Source organism: Pecten maximus, chromosome 15, assembly GCF_902652985.1.
Source record: "Pecten maximus chromosome 15, xPecMax1.1, whole genome shotgun sequence".
NCBI lineage: Eukaryota > Metazoa > Mollusca > Bivalvia > Pectinida > Pectinidae > Pecten > Pecten maximus.
In genome coordinates, this window is record NC_047029.1 from 16740027 (window position 1) to 16754315 (window position 14289).

A 14289-nucleotide genomic window follows, 5' to 3' on the forward strand; every position below is an offset into this window, starting at 1 on the left:
CACACCTGCTGTATATAAAGATGTATATTTTCTTGGGCAGTATGGAACAAGGAATTGCCTATGCTTAGGCATGTGTTTTGTTTCTGTGATAATAGCCACTCTTACACATTGTTTTCTGGCTAACATCATCCTTCCTCTAGACTTTGTGTATAGGATATATACTCATAAAGGTAATAAGATATTTCTTCAGTAAGACATTATTTGAGAAGGATAAGTACCAAAGACATTATCATTGTTTCGTGTATTTGGGGGTGGCCGATGAATTTCTGTAATATTTTCCCAGAGATATATATAGTTATGTTTCCTCAGTATAAGATCACACAAGCAAAGTGATAATAAAAAGGCAATCTGCAAACCTATTATATAAACTGTTCTTGTTAAGGAGCCTCGATCCGACAAGGTGAAATTGTTCGTGTTACAGAGCTTCAATCTGTCAAATACTGTTCATGTTACAAGGAGCCTCAATCTGACAATTTCGTTCCTTGCCTCTTTATTTGGTGATCATGTTATGATGTCACAAAACATTGACAATTTGCTTTTAAATCTGACAATAAGCAGTTTCCTGGTAATTATTAAGCCCAACCATGTCTGATAATAGCAAATTAAAAATCCTTACAAGTTTGCATGATTTCATTAATAAGCTCAGATGTTGATTTGAGTCAAACTGTTGGGGCCCCTGGACTTACTACAGGATAAGTTTGTACCACAAGTCAAAGTTTAGCTACATGTTATATACAAATGTTCATAACACCATAACTACGGAACAGCAAGTGTTCATGACACCATAACTACAAAATCACAAGTGTTCATAACACCATAACTACAAAACCACAAGTGTTCATAACACTATAAGTACAAAACCACAAGTGTTAAACACCATAACTACAAAACCACAAGTGTTCATAACACCATAACTACAAAACCACAAGTGTTAAACACCATAACTACAAAACCACAAGTGTTAAACACCATAACTACAAAACCACAAGTGTTAAACACCATAACTACAAAACCACAAGTGTTCATAACACCATAACTACAAAACCACAAGTGTTCATAACACCATAACTACAAAACCACAAGTGTTCATAACACCATAACTACAAAACCACAAGTGTTCATAACACCATAACTACAAAACCACAAGTGTTAAACACCATAACTACAAAACCACAAGTGTTCATAACACCATAACTACAAAACCACAAGTGTTCATAACACCATAACTAACAAAACCACAAGTGTTAAACACCATAACTACAAAACCACAAGTGTTCATAACACCATAACTACAAAACCACAAGTGTTCATAACACCATAACTACAAAACCACAAGTGTTCATAACACCATAACTACAAAACCACAAGTGTTCCATAATACCATAACTACGGTTAGTGTTATTACACTGGCCCTTGTGTGAAAATTGCTTCCTTATATAGATATCAATCTTGTAACATTTAATTACAGTAAGATAACAAACTCATGATTTTGAAGACAATTAAGTCTTGTTTAATTGTGCAATTAATGACAAGTATTCTTTCACAATGAAATCAGCATGTTTCTGTAAGAAAGTGACATGTTTTATTTGAATTGTGCCATTGTCTTAACAAATTTTACAGTTGGGTTTCCATTTCATAATAATTATATAGACAATGGCTTCCACTAAGGACTGGTAGCACACCCAATCAGAATCGTGGAAATTATCTTGTGAAATGATATGTCATGTAATATTCATCTTGTAAAAATGATATATTTTTAGCCAACTCTCATAAATGCTGTTGCTTTACATGCAGAAATTTGAGCCGAACTTTTGAAGGTATGGTGGCATATGATATTTTTGAATGAGGCGGTATGAAATTTTGTCTTCATTTTAATACATTTGTGAAGTGTCTTTTGTCGTGGAATGACGTGTCACTGGATACCATCTTGTAGATACGCCACACAAAACCATGCACAGATTCACAATGCTGTAGAGATTATAAATGATCGACATTATTAATGTGAATTTAAAATCAAGTTTGATGTGAATGAACAACACCTTTTTCACATGGTTTTAACCATGTTTTAACAAAATTTTCTCGTGGTTTTAACTCTGATTGAATGAGATAATTGCATGGTTGTAATCTGTATAAATGAGATAATTGCATGGTTGTAATATCATTGCATGGTTATAATCATTTCCTGGTGAGATTTTACTCTCATATTTTAACCATCTATCAAAGAGTTGAATATTTTGATTTTTCATAAATTATACATGAGACAGAAATGTACCTGACACTTAAATGGGACAATCAAACTCTGATTTAGTGATTCAGAGACTGTTCTCATGGTTTTATGATGAATCGGGCTTGTGTTCATCTCAGAATACCGAAATAAATATTAAAAAATATAGGACATAACATATGATAAAAAATACATAAAGATCATGTTATATTTTTGTGTGTATACTTGTTACGTGTAAGCGTCTGGTGTCCTATACCCTTGGGGAACGTCTCGATGTCAGTGATTTTCATATTAGCATTATTATAGTACTGTATTTGACATAATTAGCACACTGCCCATTTACAGCGGAAAATTTGTGTGGATTTTTTTTCCATTTACATACCCTTATGTAGCTAAAACAATATGGAGTCTTTGGTTCCAAGACTGAGGACTATATTGACAGATCATCGAGGTAAGGGAATTATTTTTTATATGTTTAATTAGCTAACCCTTTTTTCCTGGAAAAGGGCCCCTTTTCCAGGAAAAAAGGGTTTGCTGATTAAACATATAAAAATAATTCCTTTACCTCGATGATTTGTCAAGTGTGTGTGCTTATAAGGGTAGGTGCACTTATTTGGTTGAATATGGTAATACATATCTAATCTACTGATAATCTCCAATACAGGTGTTGCCAACCTCATCACATGTATATTCTAGGTCAAGTGCCTTCAAAATCAACACTGAAACAATGTTTTAAGGAATAATTAAAATCAAGGTCAGTGACTCAGTGTGAAAATTAAAAATCAGGGATGGTGAAAGTGATTTATGAAAGCGTCACCAAACTCAGACACGATGAAAGTGTGACGTTTTAAAGGGGTCACCAAAATCAGGGACATTGAAAGTGTGTTTTAAGGGGGTCACCAAAATCAGGGACATTGAAAGTGTGTTTTAAGGGGGTCACCAAAATCAGGGACATTGAAAGTGTGTTTTAAAGGGGTCACCAAAATCAGGGACATTGAAAGTGTGTTTTAAGGGGGTCACCAAAATCAGGGACATTGAAAGTGTGTTTTAAGGGGGTCGATCACAAAAATCAGGGATGGTGAAAGTGTGTTTTAAGGGCGTCGATCACCAAAATCAGGGATGGTGAAAGTGTGTTTTAAGGGGGTCGATCACCAAAATCAGGGATGGTGAAAGTGTGTATTAAGAGGTTATTGAAATAGGGATGGTGAAAGTGTGTTTTGAAACATCATCAAAATCATGAGACGGTGAAAGAGGGACAGTGATAGTATTTTATTAAAAAGTTACCAAAATCAGAGAGGACTGGTGTATCATTGCGAGGATGTACACCGCTACATGTGGTTAGAGTGAGAGTATTGAGGCGTGGGGAGATGTGAGCAGGCCGCTAGTTATATGGGTAAACAGAATGTCACTGTAATACTGATCGTAGCCTGCTCTCCAATGATAATGTCACAGGATTAACTCACATTTTACACACTGAAAGGAGCTTGACTTGAGGTAAGCTTGACTTCATAAGGTCATATACATGGGCTGGTACATGTGTTATGGTTTAGGGCCATTTACAGATGTACCTAGGTATATATATACTAAATAACTAGAGCTGAGATCCCTTATAGTGAGTTTATCAATATATATAAAGCTTATATGTTTGTCTAGTGATATAGATATTGAACATTGGAAATAGAAAAGTATGACTTGTGACAACAAAGGAAATCCCTGGTAGGGGTACAAAGAACCCTGAGAGAGGAAAGCATTGCATGGTGATGTTTTAAAGAAATATTTTAGTTAATTTTGTCACTTAAATCAAATTACCAAGTTTTTTTATATTGATTGAAATGGTGTTGCCTTTGAAGCCATGCAGAGCTGGATAAGGCCTGGAACAGAACTATATATAGTTCCCACTTAGGTGTAATACACATGTACACCAGGCTCAATGTACTGTAGTACTATAGCGGAAGTGTGTGCTGTAACTATTGTGTCCAGCCCTGTTTATGTGTTTATATCTCAATAACCGACAATTAACACTCCAGTTACACAGTTTCCTACAGTACAGGTGGTTGTCATTGTGGAACAGCTCAAACTCTTGCTGACTCTTGATTCAAATCTTCGCAAGGTGGACATGTGTTGTTTTTTTTTTTTTATGTGTGTGAAGCTACTCGTGTACATAGGACAAAGCTGACCTACATAGTGTTAATGTGTTTGTAGTCAAATTCGGTGTGACATGAAAACATCAAACAGTGCACATAGACCACACAATTTGTACCTTGGGAATTATACAATGGAGTAACACAGGTAAGAATTGTTTACAGGTGAGATTTGTTTACAGGTGAGATTTGGCTACACCAGGTATATTAGATTTCCCCTGAACTGATTCAGACTTGTTCTTGTTCAAGTACACGAGATCTATGATATTTGTGTACTATGATCAACACAACTAATCAGGCTGCGATACACAAGTCATGTAGTGTACTAACAGTAAACACGACTTTGTATTCAAGACAATTTAATTTCGTGATGTAATAAATAGGCTGTGAACAGATATGTCCCCTGTCATGGGAGATTCTGTGTACCTCATAATACCCCCTCCCCTCAAAATCCATGTACCCCCTCTTCTAATGCCCCTTCCTTCTCTTTCCTAACACTTAATTCCTTTCTCCTAAAGACCTCCTCTAACTCTCCTCTTCTGTCATTCCTAACTTGTCCTTCCCTAACACCCCCACAACTCCTCGTCACCACCTTGAAAACTGTGATATTTGAGTCGGCGCCATGACATTTCAATATATCTAAACTGGAATGTCTATAAACCTTAAAAGTCCTTATGGCCCATAAATGGAGAAATTAGACTCAATATCAACCCAGATCTAAAAGCCTTACATATTTGACTATGTGCAGGTTACGATTCCATTCTAGTATAGACAATGAGTGCACATTACCCAACCGGGAACCATTAACACTGGTAACCCCTTACCAGAAAAGTTCAGTGTAAAAGAATAATCTGCAACTGAGGAGAAGTCCAATATTGAATGTTCAATATTTTTATGAAGTCATATTTCGATTACTGCATATTTTCTTTGGTAGGCTACATTTAAGTTTTGTAAAAATACATGTGTACTAAAATTGTCATTATTTTCGTAATCACACCAACTACTTTGAGTAAAATGTCATGGTTGGTCCCCAAGGCTTATAAACGGGAGGTAAATTGTCTTTAGATTTCATCTTCAGGAAAGTAAAATGAGTGTTACCTTTGCCTAGTAAAGTTTATTGTTCCATTCAAATGAGGCTAAATACACATGTGCGTATAAATGATATAACTACATGTATATTACAAATGATTACATGGGCTGCATTTCTACAAGCGAAATAATCGTACAAATAAAAATACTAAAGACAAAATTTTAATGTTCTTCATTCAATCCAAAATATTCATCTAAATAAACTGGTATGGTTTATATGGTGTACTAATCTATGAACTGATACTTTATCTTAAGAAATAAAAAAAAAACTCTTGATCAGAATTTTTTTTTTTTTTTTTTGATGATGCATTTTATGCTACAAACAGTAGTTGAAATATTTCAGTCTTTACTGCTGTATTAAAGGTGTCCTACTGGATGTCTTCAGCAGTATGCTTCAGTGAGCTAGCACTATAAAGTTGACGTCTGCAGTTTTAAGTTATCACAAAGAGACAAACACAAACTTTAAAACTACAGCCCCCAAAAACATACTCATGCATCTCGCTCACAGGGGTGGCCATCCTTAAAATGATTAATGGTATATATTATTTAAAAGCTATACTGTGATGAAACACACTTAGAATTCATGTACCATATAACAGTGGAATTGACACTCTCTTTCTTAATTGTTCTTCTGTATAAAATTTGTGTGTCTTTAATTATTTTGCATGCACACCTTGAAACAGGAGAAATGTGTGATAGGTTTATATATATAACTTCATATATGTGATGGATTTATGGTCCGATTAGAGTTACCTGTGTCAACCTCAGTGTGGAGTGCTATTTATAGAATTATCATATTACTGAAATCCATGTTCAACAGCTGGGAGAGGTCTAAAATATCTCAAAATCAATATTAGATTATTGTTAGTCCCACCGGGGGCGGTGATTACAGTCCCCTACTGGGATCTGTTAGTCCCACCGTCCCGGAGAGGGTGATTACAGTCCCCTACTGGGATCTGTTAGTCCCCCCGGCCCAGAGAGGGTGATTACAGTCCCCTACTGGGATCTGTTAGTCCCACCGGCCCAGAGAGAGTGATTACAGTCCCCTGCTGGGATCTGTTAGTCCCACCGGCCCGGAGAGGGTGACATTTTGACCTTTGACCTTCTATGTCACTATTTGGGGAGATGCTGAGTTCATGGTGTGGGGTATTTTTTTGATGTGGGGGATTGTGAGATTCCAGCCAGCTGCTGATAATCCATACATATGTAAATGGAATCGGTAACAAGTTGAGAGCTAACACTTATGTGTTTTGTTACACAGATCCATACTTCAATTAGGTATTATTTCCAGAAATTTAATACAACGTTTGATAATGGTTTGTACTAAATAATTAAATATAGAGACAGTATTGACTGATTACAGTCCCCTACTGGGATCTGTTAGTCCCACCGGCCCGGAGAGGTTATTACAGTCCCCTACTGGGATCTGTTAGTCCCCCCGGCCGTGAGAGGGTGATTACAGTCCCCTACTGGGATCTGTTAGTCCCACCGGCCCAGAGAGGGTGATTACAGTCCCCTGCTGGGATCTGTTAGTCCCACCGGCCCGGAGAGGTGATTACAGTCCCCTACTGGGATCTGTTAGTCCCCCCGGCCCGGAGAGGGTGATTACAGTCCCCTACTGGGATCTGTTAGTCCCACCGGCCCAGAGAGGGTGATTACAGTCCCCTACTGGGATCTGTTAGTCCCACCGGCCCGGAGAGGTTATTACAGTCCCCTACTGGGATCTGTTAGTCCCCCCGGCCGTGAGAGGGTGATTACAGTCCCCTACTGGGATCTGTTAGTCCCACCGGCCCAGAGAGGGTGATTACAGTCCCCTGCTGGGATCTGTTAGTCCCACCGGCCCGGAGAGGTTATTACAGTCCCCTGCTGGGATCTGTTAGTCCCACCGGCCCGGAGAGGTTATTACATTCCCCTACTGGGATCTGTTAGTCCCACCGGCCCAGAGAGGGTGATTACAGTCCCCTACTGGGATCTGTTAGTCCCACCGGCCCGGAGAGGGTGATTACAGTCCCCTACTGGGGTCTGTTAGTCCCACCGGCCTGGAGAGGGTGATTACAGTCCCCTACTGGGATCTGTTAGTCCCACCAGCCTGGAGAGAGTGATTACAGTCCCCTGCTGGGATCTGTTAGTCCCACCGGCCCGGAGAGGGTGACATTTTGACCTTTGACCTTCTATGTCACTATTTGGGGAGATGCTGAGTTCATGGTGTGGGGTATTTTTTTGATGTGGGGGATTGTGAGATTCCAGCCAGCTGCTGATAATCCATACATATGTAAATGGAATCGGTAACAAGTTGAGAGCTAACACTTATGTGTTTTGTTACACAGATCCATACTTCAATTAGGTATTATTTCCAGAAATTTAATACAACGTTTGATAATGGTTTGTACTAAATAATTAAATATAGAGACAGTATTGACTGGGCTCACAGGTAATGCTATACATACTGGGCCATTTACAATGATTGTCTACACTGTCAATACAGACAGGTATTGTCAGAAGCAGGTGGTCTGTCTGTAAATATTTGTTTATTGATAATGACATTGGATCAGTTTGGTATAATAAGGATAATTAGTAAAACTGAATCAATAACAATGGAATTTTTTACAGGTAAATTGATGTATTGTACTTACTGAGTCAATAACAATGAAATGTTTATTTGCACACCTACAAACAACCGAAGGCTTTTTCTCACTGGTTTGGGAAAGGGCCTTTTTGTCTCATTTTGAGAAAAAAATTGTTGAATTGGGAAAGATTTTTTTTAGGAGTAAACTGCAAATTTTGGGAATTTGCCTTAAATATGAAATAATTTCAATTGGGAATGGGACCTTATAAACGGCCCTAAAATGCCCACAGAAAAAGCCCTGCACAGGCAAGACACACGTTATATGAATTCAGGAGCCTCGGCCGCATCTTTGGAATCAACCTTTGAATGTTCGATAACCTAAGGATTCGTAGGAAATCACCCAAAGTTGCTGGTTCATTAATACAAATGTACGAAAAAATTAATGTGTCCTGAAAAAAAATGTCCGTTCACTCTCTAAGTTATAAATTACATCATACTGACTCAGATCGAAGCTAAAAGAACCTTCCACCAGCCTGAGCTGGTAAGGTGACATTTCACTATCCACAGAACTGTTAAATTCTCTGTTGAGCTAGTGACCATGGATACTGCCATGTTTTTTCCATTGATAAATCTGACCTACTGCACAGAAATATGTTGAATGTGACATACATTTTAGGTTTGTTGATTCCGAGCTCTGTTGGAATTCGCTGAGAACTTGCAGGAGTTCACAGTCGCTAAATCCGAAAAAGGAAGAGTACAATGTGTCTGTATTAGATAGTAGAATTATATATTTATATCTCAAATTATATATTTATATCTCAATGTACGGATATGAAAAGTATATGCATCCCTATTATAGATATTAAATTTTTTTTATTGTACTTTAATTACTTTGCAGATCTACAAATGTAATCTAAATGTTGAATTATATCTACAATAAGTATATTTCTCCCATTTCTTATCGTAGTGTATGTATCAGTTTATTTTTTTTAAGCTAACCAGTTTGGAGTAATCATGAGCTAATCTTGTACCCTTGATGTCTGTATTTGCCTCAAACCAGAATGTAAGAAGTTTTTAGGGTAAATGATGGAAATGTCCCCAATTTCAAAAGCACAGTATATCACCCATATCATTACTTGTGAACGTTTATTTGGGTCTGAATGTGACTTGATGACAATAAAATCATGAAATAATTGTATGCCTTTTCTGCTTTCTTAACATAACTGCACATACCAACATGGGGTAGTTTTTGCAACGCTTTCATCTAAACCATTTATTAAGATGATCTATCACAACGGTCAAATCTGATTTGTTAATAATTTTTTACCTATTCTCCAAAACCGCTGAACCAAATTCAATGAAATTTGGCAGGAAGTGTCAACCAAAATTGTGAATTACATAGTCCTCAACCCCAGGGGCCTAAGGGGCGGGGCCAAAAAGGCTTGAATTGACTAAAACTTTAAAAATCTTCTTCTCTTCTCTCAGATATGATGGAGGGGGTAAACGTTACTATAGTTTATATAGAGAAATCATATCTTTGACTATGATTTGTTCAATTTCTATTGGAATTCATTCTAACTTGGTTAACTTCACCAGCATGGGATGACAGTTTGATGGTATGCACATATTGGCCCTGACTGACCCCCAGGGGCTGTTTGGCAGGGTCAGAAAGGGTCAAATTGACTGAAATTTAAAAAAATCTTCATTAGATTTAAGACCCAAATAAGGTAGAATGGGATGACAGCTTAATGATATGCACATGTTATGGTTCTGACTGACCCCTTGGACTGATGGGTCAATTAAATTAAATAACATATCTCAAATCTCAGGTGGCTGTTAAGGTCCATGGGCCTCTTCTTTATCTAAAGGTCTTGTTGTCAAGGTATTTTTATTGGTCTCCATGAGTTCCAGCCTATGAAGTAAAGGAATATTTTTCATTATTCTGTTCTATTGTATAAGGCTACTTGAAGTAGAGGACAAGAAAACCATGTAGACATTGGACAACATATTCTACACAAAGTCGAGAGATAATTAAGAGATTAGGAAGTAATATACATGTCTATCAGTAGGGTGGGACTATTTGGGCACCTTAGATATTCTCTAGAGCTTTAATCTGTCAGAAATGTTATCTTCATTCTTGTTTGTGCATGGGTATGAAAAAACTGGGTAGCTTTCTTCTTATCAGGCCTAAACTTGAAGTGTGCCGGGGAAGCAGGTGTGTGGGGACAGGTAGGAAGTCAATACCAGCTACAGGTATATTATCTATATTCTGGCCGATAAGGAGTTAACTCATGCTAATACTATGCTAATGTGTGATTATGAGAAAGATGAAAATTATGCAGTTACTCTTGGAATCTTTTATGCAAATTGCTGTCCAGGTTATCACTTGATAAAGGTGCCTGCATGGATGTTATTTTATCATAAGTGTATGCATGCACTTAAGCAGAAATATGATATTTCATACCTGGAATTTTGCAGCCTTAATTTGACAAATGAATTTCTGTATATATATATATATATATTCCTTCCATAGGTAGGTTTACTTTTTTGTTATAGAGACATATGGTTACCAGGTAAACTCCTGCGGAGTTCGTACAGGGACGCATTCATAGCAAAACTGGCAGTACTGCCTCACACATTGGTATAACATATACAGTAATCAAGTATTATTAGGATTAGGACAAAAGATTAGGATATAAGCTGTGTCAGTCCTCCTCAATTTTAACTTAGGACTCCTCTGTAATCCTCAATAAGCTTGCTAGGATAGATTATCGCTGAATGATTCTTAGATGTACAATATTTATTGCTAAAAAAAAATTTATAAACCATTTTCTCCTGAGTAATACTTAAAATAAATATTCAATATCTGATTCGGTTTGAAAGTAATGTCTTCAAAATGTTGCTGCAGTTATTTATTGAATCCACATTTGACCTTGAAATAAAGGGTCTCTCATTACTGTTACAGGCTAGGCTGTTTATTGGAGGAAATTTGTGGAAGATTTATAGATTGGGAAGAAATCTAGAAAAAGAATTTGATCAGATGCTGGAGTGGCCATGAATAAAATCAGTTATCAGATCTATGACAAGGGAGATAATCCTAAATATGTCTGTGAATTCTGTAATCCGTCCCCCTTTATGGTATATAGAACCTAGCTGACCCTGCTCAATTTATAACCTGAATATGTTTTAGTTATTTCTTCAAACAAAGCAAAGTTTATGCACTTCAATATCATGAAGTTTTTACATTTTTTAATATATATAAATACATACAATTAATATATATTGCATGTATGTTTGTAAAATGTGTCTAATACAATAAATGTTGACCGACTTCTAGTGTAGAATCCGATTTAAACAAGTAATTGTTTCTCTATTGTGATTATATCTTAATGATTTCTCATTTACTCTTCATGACATTACTTTATATCACTGTTTAAAATGTCTAACGTCTGAGGTGGAATTTTCCAGGTATTTAAAGAAATCAATAGTTTTCAATCATTTCCTCATGAAAACAAATTGTGGGGAAAAAAGAATCTTACAATAATTTGATATGAAAGTTATTAAACTCGTTAGCTTGCGACATATCAGTAATTGCATTCATTTAATGAATTCTAAATTAATTAAATTGACAATTGTGAATATTTATGAATTTGTGTTTCGATTATTTTTATCATTTTACAACATTTGAGCTGCAGCAAAAATGTTTTTTATCATATGATTCATCATGTAGACAAAAGAGAATGTAAGTAACTGCTATATATATATATAGAGACTGATTGCCTACAGTTAGTTTGTACTCACTTTTTTGTCTTGCTGAGCCAGCAGAGTTTACAAGTACAAACATGTGCTATGTCTTCTAACACTTAACAAATATCAGGGGAATGGCCCACAGATACTTATGTTACAGACGACACTGCATGGTAACTAAAGTACAATTGGACACAGGGCTTAGTGAAGCTTTTTATGTAGGATATGAATCTCTCTCCAAATCGCCTCACCTGGCTATCAAAATGGGGGGGGGGGGGGGGGGGGGGGGGGGTAAGGATCATATAGGGAGGACATATTGGCTGTGTAGAAACCTGATGCCAACCAACATATGTGAAGGTCAAAATGGCAGCGTTACCATGGTGACAGTTTTCATGGTTGCTCTAAATGTGTTCAAAATAAAAATGATTGAGGCTTGAGATAAGTGATGTATATTATATAATCATTTTATATATGGACAATTTTATGGGGGGTTTTTCCTGCAGCAAAAGATATCTTGTTACATTGCAAAAAAGAAATCTGCATGGACGTCTTTGAAAATGGTGTCTCTGACGAAGGCATGCTAACTAGCTACAGAAGTGTCTGTAGATGCAGTAATGTCACTCTCATAAAAAGAATACCTCTTGTAAAAGTTGGAAGCAAAGCCTATGATAATAGGCCACAAATGAAAATAACATGATTGTGTTGCAACAATAACGGGAGATAAATGCGGCAGAACGGCAACAAACATCACACGACAAAAGAAGTTATGTTTGTCGGAAACAGAAATACGTAACGTAAACATGCTGGTAGAAAACATCAAATGTACTCGGGCAAAACAATGCCACTTGATAGAGACATGTTGGAAATTAGATCTGATTATTTGATGATGTTTGTGACGAGATATGATTGTTATGATTGTTATCGTATGAGAACTTGTTCTCTGCGAACCTGACATTTCCCCGCGAACAGGAAAAAAAAGGGAGCCAGGGCTCCTTGTCGATGCTACATATGTAAACCCTAATGACTTTGCTAATGAGAGGTAAGATACGAATTGTTTTTGTATCGTACATACATTCTGGACTTTCCTAAAGTACACCATACTGGGCGAATTGTTATATTTGCAGGTTATAGTGATGAATTTTGTCAGTTATGTTTGTTTGGATAAATATTTGGCCCTGTAGGAAATTGATTCTTAAATAGATTATTTACATTACCATTCAGCCAGAATATGAACATTTGTTGAAGTCTGTGAAAATTTGTAAATCATTTTGATTTGATGTATGTGTAAATTCCATTATATATGTCGATATAAATTTTCATTGTAATAAGTAATTGTATAATTATCCTTTTGATGTCCAATAGTTTGTATAAAACAGCTATTCTTATGTTAAAATAAGTTTTAAATGATCATTATCCGTTAGTGTATATCATTAAACTTTTTTTCTCAAAAAATACTTTCAGAACCATGAAACAGCTAATTTCTTGATTTTGTCTTTAAAATATTTCAGAAAATGAGAATGGTTTTAAGTGTCCTGTCTTTATTGTAAAATAGAAAATCCTGAAAACCTTGGTCTGTAATAGCACTGAACTCTCTGTTAGTGACATACATCCTTTCTGATTTAATAATTGGACTTGATTCACAGGAAGATTAGTGTTTCAACAAAACAATGTAGTGATTTTCAAATTCATAGATATGAATGATTGTGTGAGAAAAAACCTTCACCCAATTTGTGATACCATCTCCTTGGTTTATAGACTGTTATAATACGGGATTACCTGGTAAGTGCCATGTAGAAATTCCTTGTAGCTGATAGTCAGGCCTGTTTAACCCTTAGATTAAAGATTATACAACTTCCCCTGAAGTGGATTTCATCAAAAGTGACAAATTTTGACATTGAACCTGAAGCCGTCTTGAGATATTGTTTCAGGAGCGGTTTGATGGTCTGAAATGAGGAATAACTTCTGTATTTCTACAAGAATTAAGCTAAATGGATTTTTATGGTGCACAACAGGTTGTAAGTTTGTCGTAAATTTGGCAGGAATTTAGTGAAAACATATTAACCTGGCTTGGCCTGTGTTGCAGCTCTTTGAGGGAATTCATCATATGTGTCCCAGAGCGACACCTCCACTGCCCCACATCTCTTCTGTTATCCTGATAAAAGGGCTGGTGAGTGTATTATAACAGGGAGATGTTGGTACACAAGGAAGTGTCTAGAAATGAGAGGACGCTGGTATATAACATGGAGATGTTTAAAGAAGGGAGATACTGGTATATAAAAGGTATATAACAGGAGTATACAGGTATATAACAGGGTTATACAGGTATATAACAGAGATATACTGGTATATAACAGGGATATATAACAGGGATATACAGGTATATAACAGGAGTATACAGGTATATAACAGGGTTATACTGATATATAACAGGGATATGCAGGTATATAACAGGAGTATACAGGTATATAACAGGGATTTACAGGTATATAACAGGGTTATACTGGTATATAACGGGTATATAC

The 14289-nt window shown here is 36.4% G+C and overlaps 1 protein-coding gene across 8 annotated transcripts in view; it reads left to right on the top strand.

Moving 5' to 3' along the window:
• Window positions 1-14289, top strand: part of LOC117344307 (zinc finger CCCH domain-containing protein 10-like) — a 234247-nt gene that overhangs the window by 183078 nt on the left and 36880 nt on the right. Inside the window, exon 1 of one of the 8 annotated variants that reach the window (XM_033907015.1) lies at window positions 3588-3718. The exons of 5 other annotated variants lie outside the window; for them this stretch is intronic. The gene's annotated coding sequence lies outside the window, so the exon portion shown is untranslated. Of the gene's footprint in view, window positions 1-3587; window positions 3719-4116; window positions 4514-14289 lie in introns of those variants that run through there. 2 more of the 8 variants (XM_033907012.1, XM_033907014.1) reach the window with 2 other exon arrangements.